Raw genomic sequence first — 26680 nt, 5'->3', positions numbered from 1 at the left:
ACTCAGTTTGAGGGAGAATGTGCTAACCAAGTTTGCCAAGAAGACTTTGAAAACGACAAAACAGTACGAATCGGCAGTTGATTTCTGAAATACGTCACCGCCTATTTTTGTGTAAAGTTCCAAATTTGATTTGTAATCACGAATTTATTCCTTAGTCGTCTCGTCACGTCTCGTCCCGCAGACGTTTGTCGTGCTTGCGCTGTCATATGGACCACGACCCGAGCGGCAGCGAGCGGCAGTCGAGCAAAGTCGGGACAAGTCGGGACGGGGACAGGGATAGGAATGGCGCGAATGCAGTGCAAACTACGCAGACACCTGGTGTGAGGCGAGGCGAGGAAGCCCACATCGCTACCAGTGGCGCCCTCCAGCACGACACTGCCACACCCCGCACAGGCCCTCCGCTGGACACCACGGACAAGATGCGTCCTCCGCTAGTGTCCGAAGGCTGCACGCGCCCAGCGAATGACAGGAGGTGCAACGAGCAACAGTGCGTCTCACACACGCGGCGGTACGCCCGCTAATTCGGCCGTCGCTCGCTGGGACGCCGGGCGCGCCCCCCGCGCCGTCCTCGAGGAACTGGCTGTTGCAGAAGGAAGTGCTTTCGTCAAATGCGGCGGAAAACTAACATTTTTGCGTGTTGGGAGAGAAGCCGAACGCGAATTCTGCCGTGCTCCTACCTTGCACGAGTGCCAACGGCCATACCATGATGAATACACCGGTTCTCGTCCGATCACCGAAGTTAAGCATCATTGGGCCCGGTTAGTACTTGGATGGGTGACCGCCTGGGAAACCCGGGTGCTGTTGGCTCCTTTCCTTTCTTTTTTGTTTTGTTATTATGTCGCTACCCCTGCCAGCCCAATTTTCAAACTACCTTTCTGTTGTGACAAAGATGCTTCCTTAACCCTTTTAAACTACTGTAATGGTAACAAAATGCAGTAATTAAAAAACTTAAAAAAAGGTGCTGTTGGCTCCTTTCCTTTTTTTGTTTTGTTATTATGTCGCTACCCCCTGCCAGCCCAATTTTCAAACTACCTTTCTGTTGTGACAAAGATGCTTCCTTAAGCCTTTTAAACTACTGTAATGGTGCGAAAATGCAGTAATTAACTCAGTTTGAGGGAGAATGTGCTAACCAAGTTTGCCAAGAAGACTTTGAAAACGACAAAACAGTACGAATCGGCAGTTGATTTCTGAAATACGTCACCGCCTATTTTTGTGTAAAGTTCCAAATTTGATTTGTAATCACGAATTTATTCCTTAGTCGTCTCGTCACGTCTCGTCCCGCAGACGTTTGTCGTGCTTGCGCTGTCATATGGACCACGACCCGAGCGGCAGCGAGCGGCAGTCGAGCAAAGTCGGGACAAGTCGGGACGGGGACAGGGATAGGAATGGCGCGAATGCAGTGCAAACTACGCAGACACCTGGTGTGAGGCGAGGCGAGGAAGCCCACATCGCTACCAGTGGCGCCCTCCAGCACGACACTGCCACACCCCGCACAGGCCCCTCCGCTGGACACCACGGACAAGATGCGTCCTCCGCTAGTGTCGAAGGCTGCACGCGCCCAGCGAATGACAGGAGGTGCAACGAGCAACAGTGCGTCTCACACACGCGGCGGTACGCCCGCTAATTCGGCCGTCGCTCGCTGGGACGCCGGGCGCGCCCCCCCGCGCCGTCCTCGAGGAACTGGCTGTTGCAGAAGGAAGTGCTTTCGTCAAATGCGGCGGAAAACTAACATTTTGCGTGTTGGGAGAGAAGCCGAACGCGAATTCTGCCGTGCTCCTACCTTGCACGAGTGCCAACGGCCATACCATGATGAATACACCGGTTCTCGTCCGATCACCGAAGTTAAGCATCATTGGGCCCGGTTAGTACTTGGATGGGTGACCGCCTGGGAAACCCGGGTGCTGTTGGCTCCTTTCCTTTCTTTTTTGTTTTGTTATTATGTCGCTACCCCTGCCAGCCCAATTTTCAAACTACCTTTCTGTTGTGACAAAGATGCTTCCTTAACCCTTTTAAACTACTGTAATGGTAACAAAATGCAGTAATTAAAAAACTTAAAAAAAAGGTGCTGTTGGCTCCTTTCCTTTTTTTGTTTTGTTATTATGTCGCTACCCCTGCCAGCCCAATTTTCAAACTACCTTTCTGTTGTGACAAAGATGCTTCCTTAAGCCTTTTAAACTACTGTAATGGTGCGAAAATGCAGTAATTAACTCAGTTTGAGGGAGAATGTGCTAACCAAGTTTGCCAAGAAGACTTTGAAAACGACAAAACAGTACGAATCGGCAGTTGATTTCTGAAATACGTCACCGCCTATTTTTGTGTAAAGTTCCAAATTTGATTTGTAATCACGAATTTATTCCTTAGTCGTCTCGTCACGTCTCGTCCCGCAGACGTTTGTCGTGCTTGCGCTGTCATATGGACCACGACCCGAGCGGCAGCGAGCGGCAGTCGAGCAAAGTCGGGACAAGTCGGGACGGGGACAGGGATAGGAATGGCGCGAATGCAGTGCAAACTACGCAGACACCTGGTGTGAGGCGAGGCGAGGAAGCCCACATCGCTACCAGTGGCGCCCTCCAGCACGACACTGCCACACCCCGCACAGGCCCTCCGCTGGACACCACGGACAAGATGCGTCCTCCGCTAGTGTCGAAGGCTGCACGCGCCCAGCGAATGACAGGAGGTGCAACGAGCAACAGTGCGTCTCACACACGCGGCGGTACGCCCGCTAATTCGGCCGTCGCTCGCTGGGACGCCGGGCGCGCCCCCCGCGCCGTCCTCGAGGAACTGGCTGTTGCAGAAGGAAGTGCTTTCGTCAAATGCGGCGGAAAACTAACATTTTGCGTGTTGGGAGAGAAGCCGAACGCGAATTCTGCCGTGCTCCTACCTTGCACGAGTGCCAACGGCCATACCATGATGAATACACCGGTTCTCGTCCGATCACCGAAGTTAAGCATCATTGGGCCCGGTTAGTACTTGGATGGGTGACCGCCTGGGAAACCCGGGTGCTGTTGGCTCCTTTCCTTTCTTTTTTGTTTTGTTATTATGTCGCTACCCCTGCCAGCCCAATTTTCAAACTACCTTTCTGTTGTGACAAAGATGCTTCCTTAACCCTTTTAAACTACTGTAATGGTAACAAAATGCAGTAATTAAAAAAACTTAAAAAAAAGGTGCTGTTGGCTCCTTTCCTTTTTTTGTTTTGTTATTATGTCGCTACCCCTGCCAGCCCAATTTTCAAACTACCTTTCTGTTGTGACAAAGATGCTTCCTTAAGCCTTTTAAACTACTGTAATGGTGCGAAAATGCAGTAATTAACTCAGTTTGAGGGAGAATGTGCTAACCAAGTTTGCCAAGAAGACTTTGAAAACGACAAAAACAGTACGAATCGGCAGTTGATTTCTGAAATACGTCACCGCCTATTTTTGTGTAAAGTTCCAAATTTGATTTGTAATCACGAATTTATTCCTTAGTCGTCTCGTCACGTCTCGTCCCGCAGACGTTTGTCGTGCTTGCGCTGTCATATGGACCACGACCCGAGCGGCAGCGAGCGGCAGTCGAGCAAAGTCGGGACAAGTCGGGACGGGGACAGGGATAGGAATGGCGCGAATGCAGTGCAAACTACGCAGACACCTGGTGTGAGGCGAGGCGAGGAAGCCCACATCGCTACCAGTGGCGCCCTCCAGCACGACACTGCCACACCCCGCACAGGCCCTCCGCTGGACACCACGGACAAGATGCGTCCTCCGCTAGTGTCGAAGGCTGCACGCGCCCCAGCGAATGACAGGAGGTGCAACGAGCAACAGTGCGTCTCACACACGCGGCGGTACGCCCGCTAATTCGGGCCGTCGCTCGCTGGGACGCCGGGCGCGCCCCCCGCGCCGTCCTCGAGGAACTGGCTGTTGCAGAAGGAAGTGCTTTCGTCAAATGCGGCGGAAAACTAACATTTTGCGTGTTGGGAGAGAAGCCGAACGCGAATTCTGCCGTGCTCCTACCTTGCACGAGTGCCAACGGCCATACCATGATGAATACACCGGTTCTCGTCCGATCAACCGAAGTTAAGCATCATTGGGCCCGGTTAGTACTTGGATGGGTGACCGCCTGGGAAACCCGGGTGCTGTTGGCTCCTTTCCTTTCTTTTTTGTTTTGTTATTATGTCGCTACCCCTGCCAGCCCAATTTTCAAACTACCTTTCTGTTGTGACAAAGATGCTTCCTTAACCCTTTTAAACTACTGTAATGGTAACAAAAATGCAGTAATTAAAAAACTTAAAAAAAAGGTGCTGTTGGCTCCTTTCCTTTTTTTGTTTTGTTATTATGTCGCTACCCCTGCCAGCCCAATTTTCAAACTACCTTTCTGTTGTGACAAAGATGCTTCCTTAAGCCTTTTAAACTACTGTAATGGTGCGAAAATGCAGTAATTAACTCAGTTTGAGGGAGAATGTGCTAACCAAGTTTGCCAAGAAGACTTTGAAAACGACAAAACAGTACGAATCGGCAGTTGATTTCTTGAAATACGTCAACCGCCTATTTTTGTGTAAAGTTCCAAATTTGATTTGTAATCACGAATTTATTCCTTAGTCGTCTCGTCACGTCTCGTCCCGCAGACGTTTGTCGTGCTTGCGCTGTCATATGGACCACGACCCGAGCGGCAGCGAGCGGCAGTCGAGCAAAGTCGGGACAAGTCGGGACGGGGGACAGGGATAGGAATGGCGCGAATGCAGTGCAAACTACGCAGACACCTGGTGTGAGGCGAGGCGAGGAAGCCCACATCGCTACCAGTGGCGCCCTCCAGCACGACACTGCCACACCCCGCACAGGCCCTCCGCTGGACACCACGGACAAGATGCGTCCTCCGCTAGTGTCGAAGGCTGCACGCGCCCAGCGAATGACAGGAGGTGCAACGAGCAACAGTGCGTCTCACACACGCGGCGGTACGCCCGCTAATTCGGCCGTCGCTCGCTGGGACGCCGGGCGCGCCCCCCGCGCCGTCCTCGAGGAACTGGCTGTTGCAGAAGGAAGTGCTTTCGTCAAATGCGGCGGAAAACTAACATTTTGCGTGTTGGGAGAGAAGCCGAACGCGAATTCTGCCGTGCTCCTACCTTGCACGAGTGCCAACGGCCATACCATGATGAATACACCGGTTCTCGTCCGATCACCGAAGTTAAGCATCATTGGGCCCGGTTAGTACTTGGATGGGTGACCGCCTGGAAACCCGGGTGCTGTTGGCTCCTTTCCTTTCTTTTTTGTTTTGTTATTATGTCGCTACCCCTGCCAGCCCAATTTTCAAACTACCTTTCTGTTGTGACAAAGATGCTTCCTTAACCCCTTTTAAACTACTGTAATGGTAACAAAATGCAGTAATTAAAAAACTTAAAAAAAAGGTGCTGTTGGCTCCTTTCCTTTTTTTGTTTTGTTATTATGTCGCTACCCCTGCCAGCCCAATTTTCAAACTACCTTTCTGTTGTGACAAAGATGCTTCCTTAAGCCTTTTAAACTACTGTAATGGTGCGAAAATGCAGTAATTAACTCAGTTTGAGGGAGAATGTGCTAACCAAGTTTGCCAAGAAGACTTTGAAAACGACAAAACAGTACGAATCGGCAGTTGATTTCTGAAATACGTCACCGCCTATTTTTGTGTAAAGTTCCAAATTTGATTTGTAATCACGAATTTATTCCTTAGTCGTCTCGTCACGTCTCGTCCCGCAGACGTTTGTCGTGCTTAGCGCTGTCATATGGACCACGACCCGAGCGGCAGCGAGCGGCAGTCGAGCAAAGTCGGGACAAGTCGGGACGGGGACAGGGATAGGAATGGCGCGAATGCAGTGCAAACTACGCAGACACCTGGTGTGAGGCGAGGCGAGGAAGCCCACATCGCTACCAGTGGCGCCCTCCAGCACGACACTGCCACACCCCGCACAGGCCCTCCGCTGGACACCACGGACAAGATGCGTCCTCCGCTAGTGTCGAAGGCTGCACGCGCCCAGCGAATGACAGGAGGTGCAACGAGCAACAGTGCGTCTCACACACGCGGCGGTACGCCCGCTAATTCGGCCGTCGCTCGCTGGGACGCCGGGCGCGCCCCCCGCGCCGTCCTCGAGGAACTGGCTGTTGCAGAAGGAAGTGCTTTCGTCAAATGCGGCGGAAAACTAACATTTTGCGTGTTGGGAGAGAAGCCGAACGCGAATTCTGCCGTGCTCCTACCTTGCACGAGTGCCAACGGCCATACCATGATGAATACACCGGTTCTCGTCCGATCACCGAAGTTAAGCATCATTGGGCCCGGTTAGTACTTGGATGGGTGACCGCCTGGGAAACCCGGGTGCTGTTGGCTCCTTTCCTTTCTTTTTTGTTTTGTTATTATGTCGCTACCCCTGCCAGCCCAATTTTCAAACTACCTTTCTGTTGTGACAAAGATGCTTCCTTAACCCTTTTAAACTACTGTAATGGTAACAAAATGCAGTAATTAAAAAACTTAAAAAAAAGGTGCTGTTGGCTCCTTTCCTTTTTTTGTTTTGTTATTATGTCGCTACCCCTGCCAGCCCAATTTTCAAACTACCTTTCTGTTGTGACAAAGATGCTTCCTTAAGCCTTTTAAACTACTGTAATGGTGCGAAAATGCAGTAATTAACTCAGTTTGAGGGAGAATGTGCTAACCAAGTTTGCCAAGAAGACTTTGAAAACGACAAAACAGTACGAATCGGCAGTTGATTTCTGAAATACGTCACCGCCTATTTTTGTGTAAAGTTCCAAATTTGATTTGTAATCACGAATTTATTCCTTAGTCGTCTCGTCACGTCTCGTCCCGCAGACGTTTGTCGTGCTTGCGCTGTCATATGGACCACGACCCGAGCGGCAGCGAGCGGCAGTCGAGCAAAGTCGGGACAAGTCGGGACGGGGACAGGGATAGGAATGGCGCGAATGCAGTGCAAACTACGCAGACACCTGGTGTGAGGCGAGGCGAGGAAGCCCACATCGCTACCAGTGGCGCCCTCCAGCACGACACTGCCACACCCCGCACAGGCCCTCCGCTGGACACCACGGACAAGATGCGTCCTCCGCTAGTGTCGAAGGCTGCACGCGCCCAGCGAATGACAGGAGGTGCAACGAGCAACAGTGCGTCTCACACACGCGGCGGTACGCCCGCTAATTCGGCCGTCGCTCGCTGGGACGCCGGGCGCGCCCCCCGCGCCGTCCTCGAGGAACTGGCTGTTGCAGAAGGAAGTGCTTTCGTCAAATGCGGCGGAAAACTAACATTTTGCGTGTTGGGAGAGAAGCCGAACGCGAATTCTGCCGTGCTCCTACCTTGCACGAGTGCCAACGGCCATACCATGATGAATACACCGGTTCTCGTCCGATCACCGAAGTTAAGCATCATTGGGCCCGGTTAGTACTTGGATGGGTGACCGCCTGGGAAACCCGGGTGCTGTTGGCTCCTTTCCTTTCTTTTTTGTTTTGTTATTATGTCGCTACCCCTGCCAGCCCAATTTTCAAACTACCTTTCTGTTGTGACAAAGATGCTTCCTTAACCCTTTTAAACTACTGTAATGGTAACAAAATGCAGTAATTAAAAAACTTAAAAAAAAGGTGCTGTTGGCTCCTTTCCTTTTTTTGTTTTGTTATTATGTCGCTACCCCTGCCAGCCCAATTTTCAAACTACCTTTCTGTTGTGACAAAGATGCTTCCTTAAGCCTTTTAAACTACTGTAATGGTGCGAAAATGCAGTAATTAACTCAGTTTGAGGGAGAATGTGCTAACCAAGTTTGCCAAGAAGACTTTGAAAACGACAAAACAGTACGAATCGGCAGTTGATTTCTGAAATACGTCACCGCCTATTTTTGTGTAAAGTTCCAAATTTGATTTGTAATCACGAATTTATTCCTTAGTCGTCTCGTCACGTCTCGTCCCGCAGACGTTTGTCGTGCTTGCGCTGTCATATGGACCACGACCCGAGCGGCAGCGAGCGGCAGTCGAGCAAAGTCGGGACAAGTCGGGACGGGGACAGGGATAGGAATGGCGCGAATGCAGTGCAAACTACGCAGACACCTGGTGTGAGGCGAGGCGAGGAAGCCCACATCGCTACCAGTGGCGCCCTCCAGCACGACACTGCCACACCCCGCACAGGCCCTCCGCTGGACACCACGGACAAGATGCGTCCTCCGCTAGTGTCGAAGGCTGCACGCGCCCAGCGAATGACAGGAGGTGCAACGAGCAACAGTGCGTCTCACACACGCGGCGGTACGCCCGCTAATTCGGCCGTCGCTCGCTGGGACGCCGGGCGCGCCCCCCGCGCCGTCCTCGAGGAACTGGCTGTTGCAGAAGGAAGTGCTTTCGTCAAATGCGGCGGAAAACTAACATTTTGCGTGTTGGGAGAGAAGCCGAACGCGAATTCTGCCGTGCTCCTACCTTGCACGAGTGCCAACGGCCATACCATGATGAATACACCGGTTCTCGTCCGATCACCGAAGTTAAGCATCATTGGGCCCGGTTAGTACTTGGATGGGTGACCGCCTGGGAAACCCGGGTGCTGTTGGCTCCTTTCCTTTCTTTTTTGTTTTGTTATTATGTCGCTACCCCTGCCAGCCCAATTTTCAAACTACCTTTCTGTTGTGACAAAGATGCTTCCTTAACCCTTTTAAACTACTGTAATGGTAACAAAATGCAGTAATTAAAAAACTTAAAAAAAAGGTGCTGTTGGCTCCTTTCCTTTTTTTGTTTTGTTATTATGTCGCTACCCCTGCCAGCCCAATTTTCAAACTACCTTTCTGTTGTGACAAAGATGCTTCCTTAAGCCTTTTAAACTACTGTAATGGTGCGAAAATGCAGTAATTAACTCAGTTTGAGGGAGAATGTGCTAACCAAGTTTGCCAAGAAGACTTTGAAAACGACAAAACAGTACGAATCGGCAGTTGATTTCTGAAATACGTCACCGCCTATTTTTGTGTAAAGTTCCAAATTTGATTTGTAATCACGAATTTATTCCTTAGTCGTCTCGTCACGTCTCGTCCCGCAGACGTTTGTCGTGCTTGCGCTGTCATATGGACCACGACCCGAGCGGCAGCGAGCGGCAGTCGAGCAAAGTCGGGACAAGTCGGGACGGGGACAGGGATAGGAATGGCGCGAATGCAGTGCAAACTACGCAGACACCTGGTGTGAGGCGAGGCGAGGAAGCCCACATCGCTACCAGTGGCGCCCTCCAGCACGACACTGCCACACCCCGCACAGGCCCTCCGCTGGACACCACGGACAAGATGCGTCCTCCGCTAGTGTCGAAGGCTGCACGCGCCCAGCGAATGACAGGAGGTGCAACGAGCAACAGTGCGTCTCACACACGCGGCGGTACGCCCGCTAATTCGGCCGTCGCTCGCTGGGACGCCGGGCGCGCCCCCCGCGCCGTCCTCGAGGAACTGGCTGTTGCAGAAGGAAGTGCTTTCGTCAAATGCGGCGGAAAACTAACATTTTGCGTGTTGGGAGAGAAGCCGAACGCGAATTCTGCCGTGCTCCTACCTTGCACGAGTGCCAACGGCCATACCATGATGAATACACCGGTTCTCGTCCGATCACCGAAGTTAAGCATCATTGGGCCCGGTTAGTACTTGGATGGGTGACCGCCTGGGAAACCCGGGTGCTGTTGGCTCCTTTCCTTTCTTTTTTGTTTTGTTATTATGTCGCTACCCCTGCCAGCCCAATTTTCAAACTACCTTTCTGTTGTGACAAAGATGCTTCCTTAACCCTTTTAAACTACTGTAATGGTAACAAAATGCAGTAATTAAAAAACTTAAAAAAAAGGTGCTGTTGGCTCCTTTCCTTTTTTTGTTTTGTTATTATGTCGCTACCCCTGCCAGCCCAATTTTCAAACTACCTTTCTGTTGTGACAAAGATGCTTCCTTAAGCCTTTTAAACTACTGTAATGGTGCGAAAATGCAGTAATTAACTCAGTTTGAGGGAGAATGTGCTAACCAAGTTTGCCAAGAAGACTTTGAAAACGACAAAACAGTACGAATCGGCAGTTGATTTCTGAAATACGTCACCGCCTATTTTTGTGTAAAGTTCCAAATTTGATTTGTAATCACGAATTTATTCCTTAGTCGTCTCGTCACGTCTCGTCCCGCAGACGTTTGTCGTGCTTGCGCTGTCATATGGACCACGACCCGAGCGGCAGCGAGCGGCAGTCGAGCAAAGTCGGGACAAGTCGGGACGGGGACAGGGATAGGAATGGCGCGAATGCAGTGCAAACTACGCAGACACCTGGTGTGAGGCGAGGCGAGGAAGCCCACATCGCTACCAGTGGCGCCCTCCAGCACGACACTGCCACACCCCGCACAGGCCCTCCGCTGGACACCACGGACAAGATGCGTCCTCCGCTAGTGTCGAAGGCTGCACGCGCCCAGCGAATGACAGGAGGTGCAACGAGCAACAGTGCGTCTCACACACGCGGCGGTACGCCCGCTAATTCGGCCGTCGCTCGCTGGGACGCCGGGCGCGCCCCCCGCGCCGTCCTCGAGGAACTGGCTGTTGCAGAAGGAAGTGCTTTCGTCAAATGCGGCGGAAAACTAACATTTTGCGTGTTGGGAGAGAAGCCGAACGCGAATTCTGCCGTGCTCCTACCTTGCACGAGTGCCAACGGCCATACCATGATGAATACACCGGTTCTCGTCCGATCACCGAAGTTAAGCATCATTGGGCCCGGTTAGTACTTGGATGGGTGACCGCCTGGGAAACCCGGGTGCTGTTGGCTCCTTTCCTTTCTTTTTTGTTTTGTTATTATGTCGCTACCCCTGCCAGCCCAATTTTCAAACTACCTTTCTGTTGTGACAAAGATGCTTCCTTAACCCTTTTAAACTACTGTAATGGTAACAAAATGCAGTAATTAAAAAACTTAAAAAAAAGGTGCTGTTGGCTCCTTTCCTTTTTTTGTTTTGTTATTATGTCGCTACCCCTGCCAGCCCAATTTTCAAACTACCTTTCTGTTGTGACAAAGATGCTTCCTTAAGCCTTTTAAACTACTGTAATGGTGCGAAAATGCAGTAATTAACTCAGTTTGAGGGAGAATGTGCTAACCAAGTTTGCCAAGAAGACTTTGAAAACGACAAAACAGTACGAATCGGCAGTTGATTTCTGAAATACGTCACCGCCTATTTTTGTGTAAAGTTCCAAATTTGATTTGTAATCACGAATTTATTCCTTAGTCGTCTCGTCACGTCTCGTCCCGCAGACGTTTGTCGTGCTTGCGCTGTCATATGGACCACGACCCGAGCGGCAGCGAGCGGCAGTCGAGCAAAGTCGGGACAAGTCGGGACGGGGACAGGGATAGGAATGGCGCGAATGCAGTGCAAACTACGCAGACACCTGGTGTGAGGCGAGGCGAGGAAGCCCACATCGCTACCAGTGGCGCCCTCCAGCACGACACTGCCACACCCCGCACAGGCCCTCCGCTGGACACCACGGACAAGATGCGTCCTCCGCTAGTGTCGAAGGCTGCACGCGCCCAGCGAATGACAGGAGGTGCAACGAGCAACAGTGCGTCTCACACACGCGGCGGTACGCCCGCTAATTCGGCCGTCGCTCGCTGGGACGCCGGGCGCGCCCCCCGCGCCGTCCTCGAGGAACTGGCTGTTGCAGAAGGAAGTGCTTTCGTCAAATGCGGCGGAAAACTAACATTTTGCGTGTTGGGAGAGAAGCCGAACGCGAATTCTGCCGTGCTCCTACCTTGCACGAGTGCCAACGGCCATACCATGATGAATACACCGGTTCTCGTCCGATCACCGAAGTTAAGCATCATTGGGCCCGGTTAGTACTTGGATGGGTGACCGCCTGGGAAACCCGGGTGCTGTTGGCTCCTTTCCTTTCTTTTTTGTTTTGTTATTATGTCGCTACCCCTGCCAGCCCAATTTTCAAACTACCTTTCTGTTGTGACAAAGATGCTTCCTTAACCCTTTTAAACTACTGTAATGGTAACAAAATGCAGTAATTAAAAAACTTAAAAAAAAGGTGCTGTTGGCTCCTTTCCTTTTTTTGTTTTGTTATTATGTCGCTACCCCTGCCAGCCCAATTTTCAAACTACCTTTCTGTTGTGACAAAGATGCTTCCTTAAGCCTTTTAAACTACTGTAATGGTGCGAAAATGCAGTAATTAACTCAGTTTGAGGGAGAATGTGCTAACCAAGTTTGCCAAGAAGACTTTGAAAACGACAAAACAGTACGAATCGGCAGTTGATTTCTGAAATACGTCACCGCCTATTTTTGTGTAAAGTTCCAAATTTGATTTGTAATCACGAATTTATTCCTTAGTCGTCTCGTCACGTCTCGTCCCGCAGACGTTTGTCGTGCTTGCGCTGTCATATGGACCACGACCCGAGCGGCAGCGAGCGGCAGTCGAGCAAAGTCGGGACAAGTCGGGACGGGGACAGGGATAGGAATGGCGCGAATGCAGTGCAAACTACGCAGACACCTGGTGTGAGGCGAGGCGAGGAAGCCCACATCGCTACCAGTGGCGCCCTCCAGCACGACACTGCCACACCCCGCACAGGCCCTCCGCTGGACACCACGGACAAGATGCGTCCTCCGCTAGTGTCGAAGGCTGCACGCGCCCAGCGAATGACAGGAGGTGCAACGAGCAACAGTGCGTCTCACACACGCGGCGGTACGCCCGCTAATTCGGCCGTCGCTCGCTGGGACGCCGGGCGCGCCCCCCGCGCCGTCCTCGAGGAACTGGCTGTTGCAGAAGGAAGTGCTTTCGTCAAATGCGGCGGAAAACTAACATTTTGCGTGTTGGGAGAGAAGCCGAACGCGAATTCTGCCGTGCTCCTACCTTGCACGAGTGCCAACGGCCATACCATGATGAATACACCGGTTCTCGTCCGATCACCGAAGTTAAGCATCATTGGGCCCGGTTAGTACTTGGATGGGTGACCGCCTGGGAAACCCGGGTGCTGTTGGCTCCTTTCCTTTCTTTTTTGTTTTGTTATTATGTCGCTACCCCTGCCAGCCCAATTTTCAAACTACCTTTCTGTTGTGACAAAGATGCTTCCTTAACCCTTTTAAACTACTGTAATGGTAACAAAATGCAGTAATTAAAAAACTTAAAAAAAAGGTGCTGTTGGCTCCTTTCCTTTTTTTGTTTTGTTATTATGTCGCTACCCCTGCCAGCCCAATTTTCAAACTACCTTTCTGTTGTGACAAAGATGCTTCCTTAAGCCTTTTAAACTACTGTAATGGTGCGAAAATGCAGTAATTAACTCAGTTTGAGGGAGAATGTGCTAACCAAGTTTGCCAAGAAGACTTTGAAAACGACAAAACAGTACGAATCGGCAGTTGATTTCTGAAATACGTCACCGCCTATTTTTGTGTAAAGTTCCAAATTTGATTTGTAATCACGAATTTATTCCTTAGTCGTCTCGTCACGTCTCGTCCCGCAGACGTTTGTCGTGCTTGCGCTGTCATATGGACCACGACCCGAGCGGCAGCGAGCGGCAGTCGAGCAAAGTCGGGACAAGTCGGGACGGGGACAGGGATAGGAATGGCGCGAATGCAGTGCAAACTACGCAGACACCTGGTGTGAGGCGAGGCGAGGAAGCCCACATCGCTACCAGTGGCGCCCTCCAGCACGACACTGCCACACCCCGCACAGGCCCTCCGCTGGACACCACGGACAAGATGCGTCCTCCGCTAGTGTCGAAGGCTGCACGCGCCCAGCGAATGACAGGAGGTGCAACGAGCAACAGTGCGTCTCACACACGCGGCGGTACGCCCGCTAATTCGGCCGTCGCTCGCTGGGACGCCGGGCGCGCCCCCCGCGCCGTCCTCGAGGAACTGGCTGTTGCAGAAGGAAGTGCTTTCGTCAAATGCGGCGGAAAACTAACATTTTGCGTGTTGGGAGAGAAGCCGAACGCGAATTCTGCCGTGCTCCTACCTTGCACGAGTGCCAACGGCCATACCATGATGAATACACCGGTTCTCGTCCGATCACCGAAGTTAAGCATCATTGGGCCCGGTTAGTACTTGGATGGGTGACCGCCTGGGAAACCCGGGTGCTGTTGGCTCCTTTCCTTTCTTTTTTGTTTTGTTATTATGTCGCTACCCCTGCCAGCCCAATTTTCAAACTACCTTTCTGTTGTGACAAAGATGCTTCCTTAACCCTTTTAAACTACTGTAATGGTAACAAAATGCAGTAATTAAAAAACTTAAAAAAAAGGTGCTGTTGGCTCCTTTCCTTTTTTTGTTTTGTTATTATGTCGCTACCCCTGCCAGCCCAATTTTCAAACTACCTTTCTGTTGTGACAAAGATGCTTCCTTAAGCCTTTTAAACTACTGTAATGGTGCGAAAATGCAGTAATTAACTCAGTTTGAGGGAGAATGTGCTAACCAAGTTTGCCAAGAAGACTTTGAAAACGACAAAACAGTACGAATCGGCAGTTGATTTCTGAAATACGTCACCGCCTATTTTTGTGTAAAGTTCCAAATTTGATTTGTAATCACGAATTTATTCCTTAGTCGTCTCGTCACGTCTCGTCCCGCAGACGTTTGTCGTGCTTGCGCTGTCATATGGACCACGACCCGAGCGGCAGCGAGCGGCAGTCGAGCAAAGTCGGGACAAGTCGGGACGGGGACAGGGATAGGAATGGCGCGAATGCAGTGCAAACTACGCAGACACCTGGTGTGAGGCGAGGCGAGGAAGCCCACATCGCTACCAGTGGCGCCCTCCAGCACGACACTGCCACACCCCGCACAGGCCCTCCGCTGGACACCACGGACAAGATGCGTCCTCCGCTAGTGTCGAAGGCTGCACGCGCCCAGCGAATGACAGGAGGTGCAACGAGCAACAGTGCGTCTCACACACGCGGCGGTACGCCCGCTAATTCGGCCGTCGCTCGCTGGGACGCCGGGCGCGCCCCCCGCGCCGTCCTCGAGGAACTGGCTGTTGCAGAAGGAAGTGCTTTCGTCAAATGCGGCGGAAAACTAACATTTTGCGTGTTGGGAGAGAAGCCGAACGCGAATTCTGCCGTGCTCCTACCTTGCGCGAGTGCCAACGGCCATACCATGATGAATACACCGGTTCTCGTCCGATCACCGAAGTTAAGCATCATTGGGCCCGGTTAGTACTTGGATGGGTGACCGCCTGGGAAACCCGGGTGCTGTTGGCTCCTTTCCTTTCTTTTTTGTTTTGTTATTATGTCGCTACCCCTGCCAGCCCAATTTTCAAACTACCTTTCTGTTGTGACAAAGATGCTTCCTTAACCCTTTTAAACTACTGTAATGGTAACAAAATGCAGTAATTAAAAAACTTAAAAAAAAGGTGCTGTTGGCTCCTTTCCTTTTTTTGTTTTGTTATTATGTCGCTACCCCTGCCAGCCCAATTTTCAAACTACCTTTCTGTTGTGACAAAGATGCTTCCTTAAGCCTTTTAAACTACTGTAATGGTGCGAAAATGCAGTAATTAACTCAGTTTGAGGGAGAATGTGCTAACCAAGTTTGCCAAGAAGACTTTGAAAACGACAAAACAGTACGAATCGGCAGTTGATTTCTGAAATACGTCACCGCCTATTTTTGTGTAAAGTTCCAAATTTGATTTGTAATCACGAATTTATTCCTTAGTCGTCTCGTCACGTCTCGTCCCGCAGACGTTTGTCGTGCTTGCGCTGTCATATGGACCACGACCCGAGCGGCAGCGAGCGGCAGTCGAGCAAAGTCGGGACAAGTCGGGACGGGGACAGGGATAGGAATGGCGCGAATGCAGTGCAAACTACGCAGACACCTGGTGTGAGGCGAGGCGAGGAAGCCCACATCGCTACCAGTGGCGCCCTCCAGCACGACACTGCCACACCCCGCACAGGCCCTCCGCTGGACACCACGGACAAGATGCGTCCTCCGCTAGTGTCGAAGGCTGCACGCGCCCAGCGAATGACAGGAGGTGCAACGAGCAACAGTGCGTCTCACACACGCGGCGGTACGCCCGCTAATTCGGCCGTCGCTCGCTGGGACGCCGGGCGCGCCCCCCGCGCCGTCCTCGAGGAACTGGCTGTTGCAGAAGGAAGTGCTTTCGTCAAATGCGGCGGAAAACTAACATTTTGCGTGTTGGGAGAGAAGCCGAACGCGAATTCTGCCGTGCTCCTACCTTGCACGAGTGCCAACGGCCATACCATGATGAATACACCGGTTCTCGTCCGATCACCGAAGTTAAGCATCATTGGGCCCGGTTAGTACTTGGATGGGTGACCGCCTGGGAAACCCGGGTGCTGTTGGCTCCTTTCCTTTCTTTTTTGTTTTGTTATTATGTCGCTACCCCTGCCAGCCCAATTTTCAAACTACCTTTCTGTTGTGACAAAGATGCTTCCTTAACCCTTTTAAACTACTGTAATGGTAACAAAATGCAGTAATTAAAAAACTTAAAAAAAAGGTGCTGTTGGCTCCTTTCCTTTTTTTGTTTTGTTATTATGTCGCTACCCCTGCCAGCCCAATTTTCAAACTACCTTTCTGTTGTGACAAAGATGCTTCCTTAAGCCTTTTAAACTACTGTAATGGTGCGAAAATGCAGTAATTAACTCAGTTTGAGGGAGAATGTGCTAACCAAGTTTGCCAAGAAGACTTTGAAAACGACAAAACAGTACGAATCGGCAGTTGATTTCTGAAATACGTCACCGCCTATTTTTGTGTAAAGTTCCAAATTTGATTTGTAATCACGAATTTATTCCTTAGTCGTCTCGTCACGTCTCGTCCCGCAGACGTTTGTCGTGCTTGCGCTGTCATATGGACCACGACCCGAGCGGCAGCGAGCGGCAGTCGAGCAAAGTCGGGACAAGTCGGGACGGGGACAGGGATAGGAATGGCGCGAATGCAGTGCAAACTACGCAGACACCTGGTGTGAGGCGAGGCGAGGAAGCCCACATCGCTACCAGTGGCGCCCTCCAGCACGACACTGCCACACCCCGCACAGGCCCTCCGCTGGACACCACGGACAAGATGCGTCCTCCGCTAGTGTCGAAGGCTGCACGCGCCCAGCGAATGACAGGAGGTGCAACGAGCAACAGTGCGTCTCACACACGCGGCGGTACGCCCGCTAATTCGGCCGTCGCTCGCTGGGACGCCGGGCGCGCCCCCCGCGCCGTCCTCGAGGAACTGGCTGTTGCAGAAGGAAGTGCTTTCGTCAAATGCGGCGGAAAACTAACATTTTGCGTGTTGGGAGAGAAGCCGAACGCGAATTCTGCCGTGCTCCTACCTTGCGCGAGTGCCAACGGCCATACCATGATGAATACACCGGTTCTCGTCCGATCACCGAAGTTAAGCATCATTGGGCCCGGTTAGTACTTGGATGGGTGACCGCCTGGGAAACCCGGGTGCTGTTGGCTCCTTTCCTTTCTTTTTTGTTTTGTTATTATGTCGCTACCCCTGCCAGCCCAATTTTCAAACTACCTTTCTGTTGTGACAAAGATGCTTCCTTAACCCTTTTAAACTACTGTAATGGTAACAAAATGCAGTAATTAAAAAACTTAAAAAAAAGGTGCTGTTGGCTCCTTTCCTTTTTTTGTTTTGTTATTATGTCGCTACCCCTGCCAGCCCAATTTTCAAACTACCTTTCTGTTGTGACAAAGATGCTTCCTTAAGCCTTTTAAACTACTGTAATGGTGCGAAAATGCAGTAATTAACTCAGTTTGAGGGAGAATGTGCTAACCAAGTTTGCCAAGAAGACTTTGAAAACGACAAAACAGTACGAATCGGCAGTTGATTTCTGAAATACGTCACCGCCTATTTTTGTGTAAAGTTCCAAATTTGATTTGTAATCACGAATTTATTCCTTAGTCGTCTCGTCACGTCTCGTCCCGCAGACGTTTGTCGTGCTTGCGCTGTCATATGGACCACGACCCGAGCGGCAGCGAGCGGCAGTCGAGCAAAGTCGGGACAAGTCGGGACGGGGACAGGGATAGGAATGGCGCGAATGCAGTGCAAACTACGCAGACACCTGGTGTGAGGCGAGGCGAGGAAGCCCACATCGCTACCAGTGGCGCCCTCCAGCACGACACTGCCACACCCCGCACAGGCCCTCCGCTGGACACCACGGACAAGATGCGTCCTCCGCTAGTGTCGAAGGCTGCACGCGCCCAGCGAATGACAGGAGGTGCAACGAGCAACAGTGCGTCTCACACACGCGGCGGTACGCCCGCTAATTCGGCCGTCGCTCGCTGGGACGCCGGGCGCGCCCCCCGCGCCGTCCTCGAGGAACTGGCTGTTGCAGAAGGAAGTGCTTTCGTCAAATGCGGCGGAAAACTAACATTTTGCGTGTTGGGAGAGAAGCCGAACGCGAATTCTGCCGTGCTCCTACCTTGCGCGAGTGCCAACGGCCATACCATGATGAATACACCGGTTCTCGTCCGATCACCGAAGTTAAGCATCATTGGGCCCGGTTAGTACTTGGATGGGTGACCGCCTGGGAAACCCGGGTGCTGTTGGCTCCTTTCCTTTCTTTTTTGTTTTGTTATTATGTCGCTACCCCTGCCAGCCCAATTTTCAAACTACCTTTCTGTTGTGACAAAGATGCTTCCTTAACCCTTTTAAACTACTGTAATGGTAACAAAATGCAGTAATTAAAAAACTTAAAAAAAAGGTGCTGTTGGCTCCTTTCCTTTTTTTGTTTTGTTATTATGTCGCTACCCCTGCCAGCCCAATTTTCAAACTACCTTTCTGTTGTGACAAAGATGCTTCCTTAAGCCTTTTAAACTACTGTAATGGTGCGAAAATGCAGTAATTAACTCAGTTTGAGGGAGAATGTGCTAACCAAGTTTGCCAAGAAGACTTTGAAAACGACAAAACAGTACGAATCGGCAGTTGATTTCTGAAATACGTCACCGCCTATTTTTGTGTAAAGTTCCAAATTTGATTTGTAATCACGAATTTATTCCTTAGTCGTCTCGTCACGTCTCGTCCCGCAGACGTTTGTCGTGCTTGCGCTGTCATATGGACCACGACCCGAGCGGCAGCGAGCGGCAGTCGAGCAAAGTCGGGACAAGTCGGGACGGGGACAGGGATAGGAATGGCGCGAATGCAGTGCAAACTACGCAGACACCTGGTGTGAGGCGAGGCGAGGAAGCCCACATCGCTACCAGTGGCGCCCTCCAGCACGACACTGCCACACCCCGCACAGGCCCTCCGCTGGACACCACGGACAAGATGCGTCCTCCGCTAGTGTCGAAGGCTGCACGCGCCCAGCGAATGACAGGAGGTGCAACGAGCAACAGTGCGTCTCACACACGCGGCGGTACGCCCGCTAATTCGGCCGTCGCTCGCTGGGACGCCGGGCGCGCCCCCCGCGCCGTCCTCGAGGAACTGGCTGTTGCAGAAGGAAGTGCTTTCGTCAAATGCGGCGGAAAACTAACATTTTGCGTGTTGGGAGAGAAGCCGAACGCGAATTCTGCCGTGCTCCTACCTTGCACGAGTGCCAACGGCCATACCATGATGAATACACCGGTTCTCGTCCGATCACCGAAGTTAAGCATCATTGGGCCCGGTTAGTACTTGGATGGGTGACCGCCTGGGAAACCCGGGTGCTGTTGGCTCCTTTCCTTTCTTTTTTGTTTTGTTATTATGTCGCTACCCCTGCCAGCCCAATTTTCAAACTACCTTTCTGTTGTGACAAAGATGCTTCCTTAACCCTTTTAAACTACTGTAATGGTAACAAAATGCAGTAATTAAAAAACTTAAAAAAAAGGTGCTGTTGGCTCCTTTCCTTTTTTTGTTTTGTTATTATGTCGCTACCCCTGCCAGCCCAATTTTCAAACTACCTTTCTGTTGTGACAAAGATGCTTCCTTAAGCCTTTTAAACTACTGTAATGGTGCGAAAATGCAGTAATTAACTCAGTTTGAGGGAGAATGTGCTAACCAAGTTTGCCAAGAAGACTTTGAAAACGACAAAACAGTACGAATCGGCAGTTGATTTCTGAAATACGTCACCGCCTATTTTTGTGTAAAGTTCCAAATTTGATTTGTAATCACGAATTTATTCCTTAGTCGTCTCGTCACGTCTCGTCCCGCAGACGTTTGTCGTGCTTGCGCTGTCATATGGACCACGACCCGAGCGGCAGCGAGCGGCAGTCGAGCAAAGTCGGGACAAGTCGGGACGGGGACAGGGATAGGAATGGCGCGAATGCAGTGCAAACTACGCAGACACCTGGTGTGAGGCGAGGCGAGGAAGCCCACATCGCTACCAGTGGCGCCCTCCAGCACGACACTGCCACACCCCGCACAGGCCCTCCGCTGGACACCACGGACAAGATGCGTCCTCCGCTAGTGTCGAAGGCTGCACGCGCCCAGCGAATGACAGGAGGTGCAACGAGCAACAGTGCGTCTCACACACGCGGCGGTACGCCCGCTAATTCGGCCGTCGCTCGCTGGGACGCCGGGCGCGCCCCCCGCGCCGTCCTCGAGGAACTGGCTGTTGCAGAAGGAAGTGCTTTCGTCAAATGCGGCGGAAAACTAACATTTTGCGTGTTGGGAGAGAAGCCGAACGCGAATTCTGCCGTGCTCCTACCTTGCACGAGTGCCAACGGCCATACCATGATGAATACACCGGTTCTCGTCCGATCACCGAAGTTAAGCATCATTGGGCCCGGTTAGTACTTGGATGGGTGACCGCCTGGGAAACCCGGGTGCTGTTGGCTCCTTTCCTTTCTTTTTTGTTTTGTTATTATGTCGCTACCCCTGCCAGCCCAATTTTCAAACTACCTTTCTGTTGTGACAAAGATGCTTCCTTAACCCTTTTAAACTACTGTAATGGTAACAAAATGCAGTAATTAAAAAACTTAAAAAAAAGGTGCTGTTGGCTCCTTTCCTTTTTTTGTTTTGTTATTATGTCGCTACCCCTGCCAGCCCAATTTTCAAACTACCTTTCTGTTGTGACAAAGATGCTTCCTTAAGCCTTTTAAACTACTGTAATGGTGCGAAAATGCAGTAATTAACTCAGTTTGAGGGAGAATGTGCTAACCAAGTTTGCCAAGAAGACTTTGAAAACGACAAAACAGTACGAATCGGCAGTTGATTTCTGAAATACGTCACCGCCTATTTTTGTGTAAAGTTCCAAATTTGATTTGTAATCACGAATTTATTCCTTAGTCGTCTCGTCACGTCTCGTCCCGCAGACGTTTGTCGTGCTTGCGCTGTCATATGGACCACGACCCGAGCGGCAGCGAGCGGCAGTCGAGCAAAGTCGGGACAAGTCGGGACGGGGACAGGGATAGGAATGGCGCGAATGCAGTGCAAACTACGCAGACACCTGGTGTGAGGCGAGGCGAGGAAGCCCACATCGCTACCAGTGGCGCCCTCCAGCACGACACTGCCACACCCCGCACAGGCCCTCCGCTGGACACCACGGACAAGATGCGTCCTCCGCTAGTGTCGAAGGCTGCACGCGCCCAGCGAATGACAGGAGGTGCAACGAGCAACAGTGCGTCTCACACACGCGGCGGTACGCCCGCTAATTCGGCCGTCGCTCGCTGGGACGCCGGGCGCGCCCCCCGCGCCGTCCTCGAGGAACTGGCTGTTGCAGAAGGAAGTGCTTTCGTCAAATGCGGCGGAAAACTAACATTTTGCGTGTTGGGAGAGAAGCCGAACGCGAATTCTGCCGTGCTCCTACCTTGCACGAGTGCCAACGGCCATACCATGATGAATACACCGGTTCTCGTCCGATCACCGAAGTTAAGCATCATTGGGCCCGGTTAGTACTTGGATGGGTGACCGCCTGGGAAACCCGGGTGCTGTTGGCTCCTTTCCTTTCTTTTTTGTTTTGTTATTATGTCGCTACCCCTGCCAGCCCAATTTTCAAACTACCTTTCTGTTGTGACAAAGATGCTTCCTTAACCCTTTTAAACTACTGTAATGGTAACAAAATGCAGTAATTAAAAAACTTAAAAAAAAGGTGCTGTTGGCTCCTTTCCTTTTTTTGTTTTGTTATTATGTCGCTACCCCTGCCAGCCCAATTTTCAAACTACCTTTCTGTTGTGACAAAGATGCTTCCTTAAGCCTTTTAAACTACTGTAATGGTGCGAAAATGCAGTAATTAACTCAGTTTGAGGGAGAATGTGCTAACCAAGTTTGCCAAGAAGACTTTGAAAACGACAAAACAGTACGAATCGGCAGTTGATTTCTGAAATACGTCACCGCCTATTTTTGTGTAAAGTTCCAAATTTGATTTGTAATCACGAATTTATTCCTTAGTCGTCTCGTCACGTCTCGTCCCGCAGACGTTTGTCGTGCTTGCGCTGTCATATGGACCACGACCCGAGCGGCAGCGAGCGGCAGTCGAGCAAAGTCGGGACAAGTCGGGACGGGGACAGGGATAGGAATGGCGCGAATGCAGTGCAAACTACGCAGACACCTGGTGTGAGGCGAGGCGAGGAAGCCCACATCGCTACCAGTGGCGCCCTCCAGCACGACACTGCCACACCCCGCACAGGCCCTCCGCTGGACACCACGGACAAGATGCGTCCTCCGCTAGTGTCGAAGGCTGCACGCGCCCAGCGAATGACAGGAGGTGCAACGAGCAACAGTGCGTCTCACACACGCGGCGGTACGCCCGCTAATTCGGCCGTCGCTCGCTGGGACGCCGGGCGCGCCCCCCGCGCCGTCCTCGAGGAACTGGCTGTTGCAGAAGGAAGTGCTTTCGTCAAATGCGGCGGAAAACTAACATTTTGCGTGTTGGGAGAGAAGCCGAACGCGAATTCTGCCGTGCTCCTACCTTGCACGAGTGCCAACGGCCATACCATGATGAATACACCGGTTCTCGTCCGATCACCGAAGTTAAGCATCATTGGGCCCGGTTAGTACTTGGATGGGTGACCGCCTGGGAAACCCGGGTGCTGTTGGCTCCTTTCCTTTCTTTTTTGTTTTGTTATTATGTCGCTACCCCTGCCAGCCCAATTTTCAAACTACCTTTCTGTTGTGACAAAGATGCTTCCTTAACCCTTTTAAACTACTGTAATGGTAACAAAATGCAGTAATTAAAAAACTTAAAAAAAAGGTGCTGTTGGCTCCTTTCCTTTTTTTGTTTTGTTATTATGTCGCTACCCCTGCCAGCCCAATTTTCAAACTACCTTTCTGTTGTGACAAAGATGCTTCCTTAAGCCTTTTAAACTACTGTAATGGTGCGAAAATGCAGTAATTAACTCAGTTTGAGGGAGAATGTGCTAACCAAGTTTGCCAAGAAGACTTTGAAAACGACAAAACAGTACGAATCGGCAGTTGATTTCTGAAATACGTCACCGCCTATTTTTGTGTAAAGTTCCAAATTTGATTTGTAATCACGAATTTATTCCTTAGTCGTCTCGTCACGTCTCGTCCCGCAGACGTTTGTCGTGCTTGCGCTGTCATATGGACCACGACCCGAGCGGCAGCGAGCGGCAGTCGAGCAAAGTCGGGACAAGTCGGGACGGGGACAGGGATAGGAATGGCGCGAATGCAGTGCAAACTACGCAGACACCTGGTGTGAGGCGAGGCGAGGAAGCCCACATCGCTACCAGTGGCGCCCTCCAGCACGACACTGCCACACCCCGCACAGGCCCTCCGCTGGACACCACGGACAAGATGCGTCCTCCGCTAGTGTCGAAGGCTGCACGCGCCCAGCGAATGACAGGAGGTGCAACGAGCAACAGTGCGTCTCACACACGCGGCGGTACGCCCGCTAATTCGGCCGTCGCTCGCTGGGACGCCGGGCGCGCCCCCCGCGCCGTCCTCGAGGAACTGGCTGTTGCAGAAGGAAGTGCTTTCGTCAAATGCGGCGGAAAACTAACATTTTGCGTGTTGGGAGAGAAGCCGAACGCGAATTCTGCCGTGCTCCTACCTTGCACGAGTGCCAACGGCCATACCATGATGAATACACCGGTTCTCGTCCGATCACCGAAGTTAAGCATCATTGGGCCCGGTTAGTACTTGGATGGGTGACCGCCTGGGAAACCCGGGTGCTGTTGGCTCCTTTCCTTTCTTTTTTGTTTTGTTATTATGTCGCTACCCCTGCCAGCCCAATTTTCAAACTACCTTTCTGTTGTGACAAAGATGCTTCCTTAACCCTTTTAAACTACTGTAATGGTAACAAAATGCAGTAATTAAAAAACTTAAAAAAAAGGTGCTGTTGGCTCCTTTCCTTTTTTTGTTTTGTTATTATGTCGCTACCCCTGCCAGCCCAATTTTCAAACTACCTTTCTGTTGTGACAAAGATGCTTCCTTAAGCCTTTTAAACTACTGTAATGGTGCGAAAATGCAGTAATTAACTCAGTTTGAGGGAGAATGTGCTAACCAAGTTTGCCAAGAAGACTTTGAAAACGACAAAACAGTACGAATCGGCAGTTGATTTCTGAAATACGTCACCGCCTATTTTTGTGTAAAGTTCCAAATTTGATTTGTAATCACGAATTTATTCCTTAGTCGTCTCGTCACGTCTCGTCCCGCAGACGTTTGTCGTGCTTGCGCTGTCATATGGACCACGACCCGAGCGGCAGCGAGCGGCAGTCGAGCAAAGTCGGGACAAGTCGGGACGGGGACAGGGATAGGAATGGCGCGAATGCAGTGCAAACTACGCAGACACCTGGTGTGAGGCGAGGCGAGGAAGCCCACATCGCTACCAGTGGCGCCCTCCAGCACGACACTGCCACACCCCGCACAGGCCCTCCGCTGGACACCACGGACAAGATGCGTCCTCCGCTAGTGTCGAAGGCTGCACGCGCCCAGCGAATGACAGGATGTGCAACGAGCAACAGTGCGTCTCACACACGCGGCGGTACGCCCGCTAATTCGGCCGTCGCTCGCTGGGACGCCGGGCGCGCCCCCCGCGCCGTCCTCGAGGAACTGGCTGTTGCAGAAGGAAGTGCTTTCGTCAAATGCGGCGGAAAACTAACATTTTGCGTGTTGGGAGAGAAGCCGAACGCGAATTCTGCCGTGCTCCTACCTTGCACGAGTGCCAACGGCCATACCATGATGAATACACCGGTTCTCGTCCGATCACCGAAGTTAAGCATCATTGGGCCCGGTTAGTACTTGGATGGGTGACCGCCTGGGAAACCCGGGTGCTGTTGGCTCCTTTCCTTTCTTTTTTGTTTTGTTATTATGTCGCTACCCCTGCCAGCCCAATTTTCAAACTACCTTTCTGTTGTGACAAAGATGCTTCCTTAACCCTTTTAAACTACTGTAATGGTAACAAAATGCAGTAATTAAAAAACTTAAAAAAAAGGTGCTGTTGGCTCCTTTCCTTTTTTTGTTTTGTTATTATGTCGCTACCCCTGCCAGCCCAATTTTCAAACTACCTTTCTGTTGTGACAAAGATGCTTCCTTAAGCCTTTTAAACTACTGTAATGGTGCGAAAATGCAGTAATTAACTCAGTTTGAGGGAGAATGTGCTAACCAAGTTTGCCAAGAAGACTTTGAAAACGACAAAACAGTACGAATCGGCAGTTGATTTCTGAAATACGTCACCGCCTATTTTTGTGTAAAGTTCCAAATTTGATTTGTAATCACGAATTTATTCCTTAGTCGTCTCGTCACGTCTCGTCCCGCAGACGTTTGTCGTGCTTGCGCTGTCATATGGACCACGACCCGAGCGGCAGCGAGCGGCAGTCGAGCAAAGTCGGGACAAGTCGGGACGGGGACAGGGATAGGAATGGCGCGAATGCAGTGCAAACTACGCAGACACCTGGTGTGAGGCGAGGCGAGGAAGCCCACATCGCTACCAGTGGCGCCCTCCAGCACGACACTGCCACACCCCGCACAGGCCCTCCGCTGGACACCACGGACAAGATGCGTCCTCCGCTAGTGTCGAAGGCTGCACGCGCCCAGCGAATGACAGGAGGTGCAACGAGCAACAGTGCGTCTCACACACGCGGCGGTACGCCCGCTAATTCGGCCGTCGCTCGCTGGGACGCCGGGCGCGCCCCCCGCGCCGTCCTCGAGGAACTGGCTGTTGCAGAAGGAAGTGCTTTCGTCAAATGCGGCGGAAAACTAACATTTTGCGTGTTGGGAGAGAAGCCGAACGCGAATTCTGCCGTGCTCCTACCTTGCACGAGTGCCAACGGCCATACCATGATGAATACACCGGTTCTCGTCCGATCACCGAAGTTAAGCATCATTGGGCCCGGTTAGTACTTGGATGGGTGACCGCCTGGGAAACCCGGGTGCTGTTGGCTCCTTTCCTTTCTTTTTTGTTTTGTTATTATGTCGCTACCCCTGCCAGCCCAATTTTCAAACTACCTTTCTGTTGTGACAAAGATGCTTCCTTAACCCTTTTAAACTACTGTAATGGTAACAAAATGCAGTAATTAAAAAACTTAAAAAAAAGGTGCTGTTGGCTCCTTTCCTTTTTTTGTTTTGTTATTATGTCGCTACCCCTGCCAGCCCAATTTTCAAACTACCTTTCTGTTGTGACAAAGATGCTTCCTTAAGCCTTTTAAACTACTGTAATGGTGCGAAAATGCAGTAATTAACTCAGTTTGAGGGAGAATGTGCTAACCAAGTTTGCCAAGAAGACTTTGAAAACGACAAAACAGTACGAATCGGCAGTTGATTTCTGAAATACGTCACCGCCTATTTTTGTGTAAAGTTCCAAATTTGATTTGTAATCACGAATTTATTCCTTAGTCGTCTCGTCACGTCTCGTCCCGCAGACGTTTGTCGTGCTTGCGCTGTCATATGGACCACGACCCGAGCGGCAGCGAGCGGCAGTCG

The 26680-nt window shown here is 51.3% G+C and overlaps 24 non-coding genes across 24 annotated transcripts; all 24 read left to right on the top strand.

Moving 5' to 3' along the window:
• Positions 1–688: 688 nt before the first annotated feature.
• Positions 689–807, top strand: LOC124592343. Its single transcript, XR_006977395.1, has one exon. It is a non-coding gene; the product is annotated as a 5S ribosomal RNA (ribosomal RNA).
• Positions 808–1791: 984 nt separating this feature from the next.
• LOC124592342 lies at positions 1792–1910 on the top strand. The gene has a single exon (XR_006977394.1). It is a non-coding gene; the product is annotated as a 5S ribosomal RNA (ribosomal RNA).
• A 982-nt stretch (positions 1911–2892) lies between these two features.
• Positions 2893–3011, top strand: LOC124592339. Its single transcript, XR_006977392.1, has one exon. It is a non-coding gene; the product is annotated as a 5S ribosomal RNA (ribosomal RNA).
• Positions 3012–3997: 986 nt separating this feature from the next.
• LOC124592346 lies at positions 3998–4117 on the top strand. Its single transcript, XR_006977398.1, has one exon. It is a non-coding gene; the product is annotated as a 5S ribosomal RNA (ribosomal RNA).
• A 986-nt stretch (positions 4118–5103) lies between these two features.
• On the top strand, positions 5104–5221 carry LOC124592344. The gene has a single exon (XR_006977396.1). It is a non-coding gene; the product is annotated as a 5S ribosomal RNA (ribosomal RNA).
• A 984-nt stretch (positions 5222–6205) lies between these two features.
• On the top strand, positions 6206–6324 carry LOC124592338. Its single transcript, XR_006977391.1, has one exon. It is a non-coding gene; the product is annotated as a 5S ribosomal RNA (ribosomal RNA).
• A 982-nt stretch (positions 6325–7306) lies between these two features.
• On the top strand, positions 7307–7425 carry LOC124592337. The gene has a single exon (XR_006977390.1). It is a non-coding gene; the product is annotated as a 5S ribosomal RNA (ribosomal RNA).
• Positions 7426–8407: 982 nt separating this feature from the next.
• LOC124592336 lies at positions 8408–8526 on the top strand. The gene has a single exon (XR_006977389.1). It is a non-coding gene; the product is annotated as a 5S ribosomal RNA (ribosomal RNA).
• Positions 8527–9508: 982 nt separating this feature from the next.
• Positions 9509–9627, top strand: LOC124592335. The gene has a single exon (XR_006977388.1). It is a non-coding gene; the product is annotated as a 5S ribosomal RNA (ribosomal RNA).
• A 982-nt stretch (positions 9628–10609) lies between these two features.
• LOC124592334 lies at positions 10610–10728 on the top strand. The gene has a single exon (XR_006977387.1). It is a non-coding gene; the product is annotated as a 5S ribosomal RNA (ribosomal RNA).
• A 982-nt stretch (positions 10729–11710) lies between these two features.
• On the top strand, positions 11711–11829 carry LOC124592333. The gene has a single exon (XR_006977386.1). It is a non-coding gene; the product is annotated as a 5S ribosomal RNA (ribosomal RNA).
• A 982-nt stretch (positions 11830–12811) lies between these two features.
• LOC124592332 lies at positions 12812–12930 on the top strand. The gene has a single exon (XR_006977385.1). It is a non-coding gene; the product is annotated as a 5S ribosomal RNA (ribosomal RNA).
• A 982-nt stretch (positions 12931–13912) lies between these two features.
• LOC124592331 lies at positions 13913–14031 on the top strand. Its single transcript, XR_006977384.1, has one exon. It is a non-coding gene; the product is annotated as a 5S ribosomal RNA (ribosomal RNA).
• A 982-nt stretch (positions 14032–15013) lies between these two features.
• Positions 15014–15132, top strand: LOC124592330. The gene has a single exon (XR_006977383.1). It is a non-coding gene; the product is annotated as a 5S ribosomal RNA (ribosomal RNA).
• A 982-nt stretch (positions 15133–16114) lies between these two features.
• Positions 16115–16233, top strand: LOC124592328. Its single transcript, XR_006977381.1, has one exon. It is a non-coding gene; the product is annotated as a 5S ribosomal RNA (ribosomal RNA).
• Positions 16234–17215: 982 nt separating this feature from the next.
• LOC124592327 lies at positions 17216–17334 on the top strand. Its single transcript, XR_006977380.1, has one exon. It is a non-coding gene; the product is annotated as a 5S ribosomal RNA (ribosomal RNA).
• Positions 17335–18316: 982 nt separating this feature from the next.
• On the top strand, positions 18317–18435 carry LOC124592326. Its single transcript, XR_006977379.1, has one exon. It is a non-coding gene; the product is annotated as a 5S ribosomal RNA (ribosomal RNA).
• Positions 18436–19417: 982 nt separating this feature from the next.
• Positions 19418–19536, top strand: LOC124592324. The gene has a single exon (XR_006977378.1). It is a non-coding gene; the product is annotated as a 5S ribosomal RNA (ribosomal RNA).
• Positions 19537–20518: 982 nt separating this feature from the next.
• LOC124592323 lies at positions 20519–20637 on the top strand. Its single transcript, XR_006977377.1, has one exon. It is a non-coding gene; the product is annotated as a 5S ribosomal RNA (ribosomal RNA).
• Positions 20638–21619: 982 nt separating this feature from the next.
• LOC124592322 lies at positions 21620–21738 on the top strand. The gene has a single exon (XR_006977376.1). It is a non-coding gene; the product is annotated as a 5S ribosomal RNA (ribosomal RNA).
• A 982-nt stretch (positions 21739–22720) lies between these two features.
• LOC124592321 lies at positions 22721–22839 on the top strand. Its single transcript, XR_006977375.1, has one exon. It is a non-coding gene; the product is annotated as a 5S ribosomal RNA (ribosomal RNA).
• A 982-nt stretch (positions 22840–23821) lies between these two features.
• On the top strand, positions 23822–23940 carry LOC124592320. The gene has a single exon (XR_006977374.1). It is a non-coding gene; the product is annotated as a 5S ribosomal RNA (ribosomal RNA).
• Positions 23941–24922: 982 nt separating this feature from the next.
• LOC124592319 lies at positions 24923–25041 on the top strand. Its single transcript, XR_006977373.1, has one exon. It is a non-coding gene; the product is annotated as a 5S ribosomal RNA (ribosomal RNA).
• Positions 25042–26023: 982 nt separating this feature from the next.
• Positions 26024–26142, top strand: LOC124592318. Its single transcript, XR_006977372.1, has one exon. It is a non-coding gene; the product is annotated as a 5S ribosomal RNA (ribosomal RNA).
• The last annotated feature ends 538 nt before the right edge of the window (positions 26143–26680 follow it).

This window comes from Schistocerca americana, unplaced genomic scaffold (genome assembly GCF_021461395.2).
Source record: "Schistocerca americana isolate TAMUIC-IGC-003095 unplaced genomic scaffold, iqSchAmer2.1 HiC_scaffold_913, whole genome shotgun sequence".
Classification (NCBI taxonomy): Eukaryota; Metazoa; Arthropoda; class Insecta; order Orthoptera; family Acrididae; genus Schistocerca; species Schistocerca americana.
Note: the sequence above shows the minus strand (reverse complement) of the source record. Positions and strands in the feature narration are given on the sequence as shown.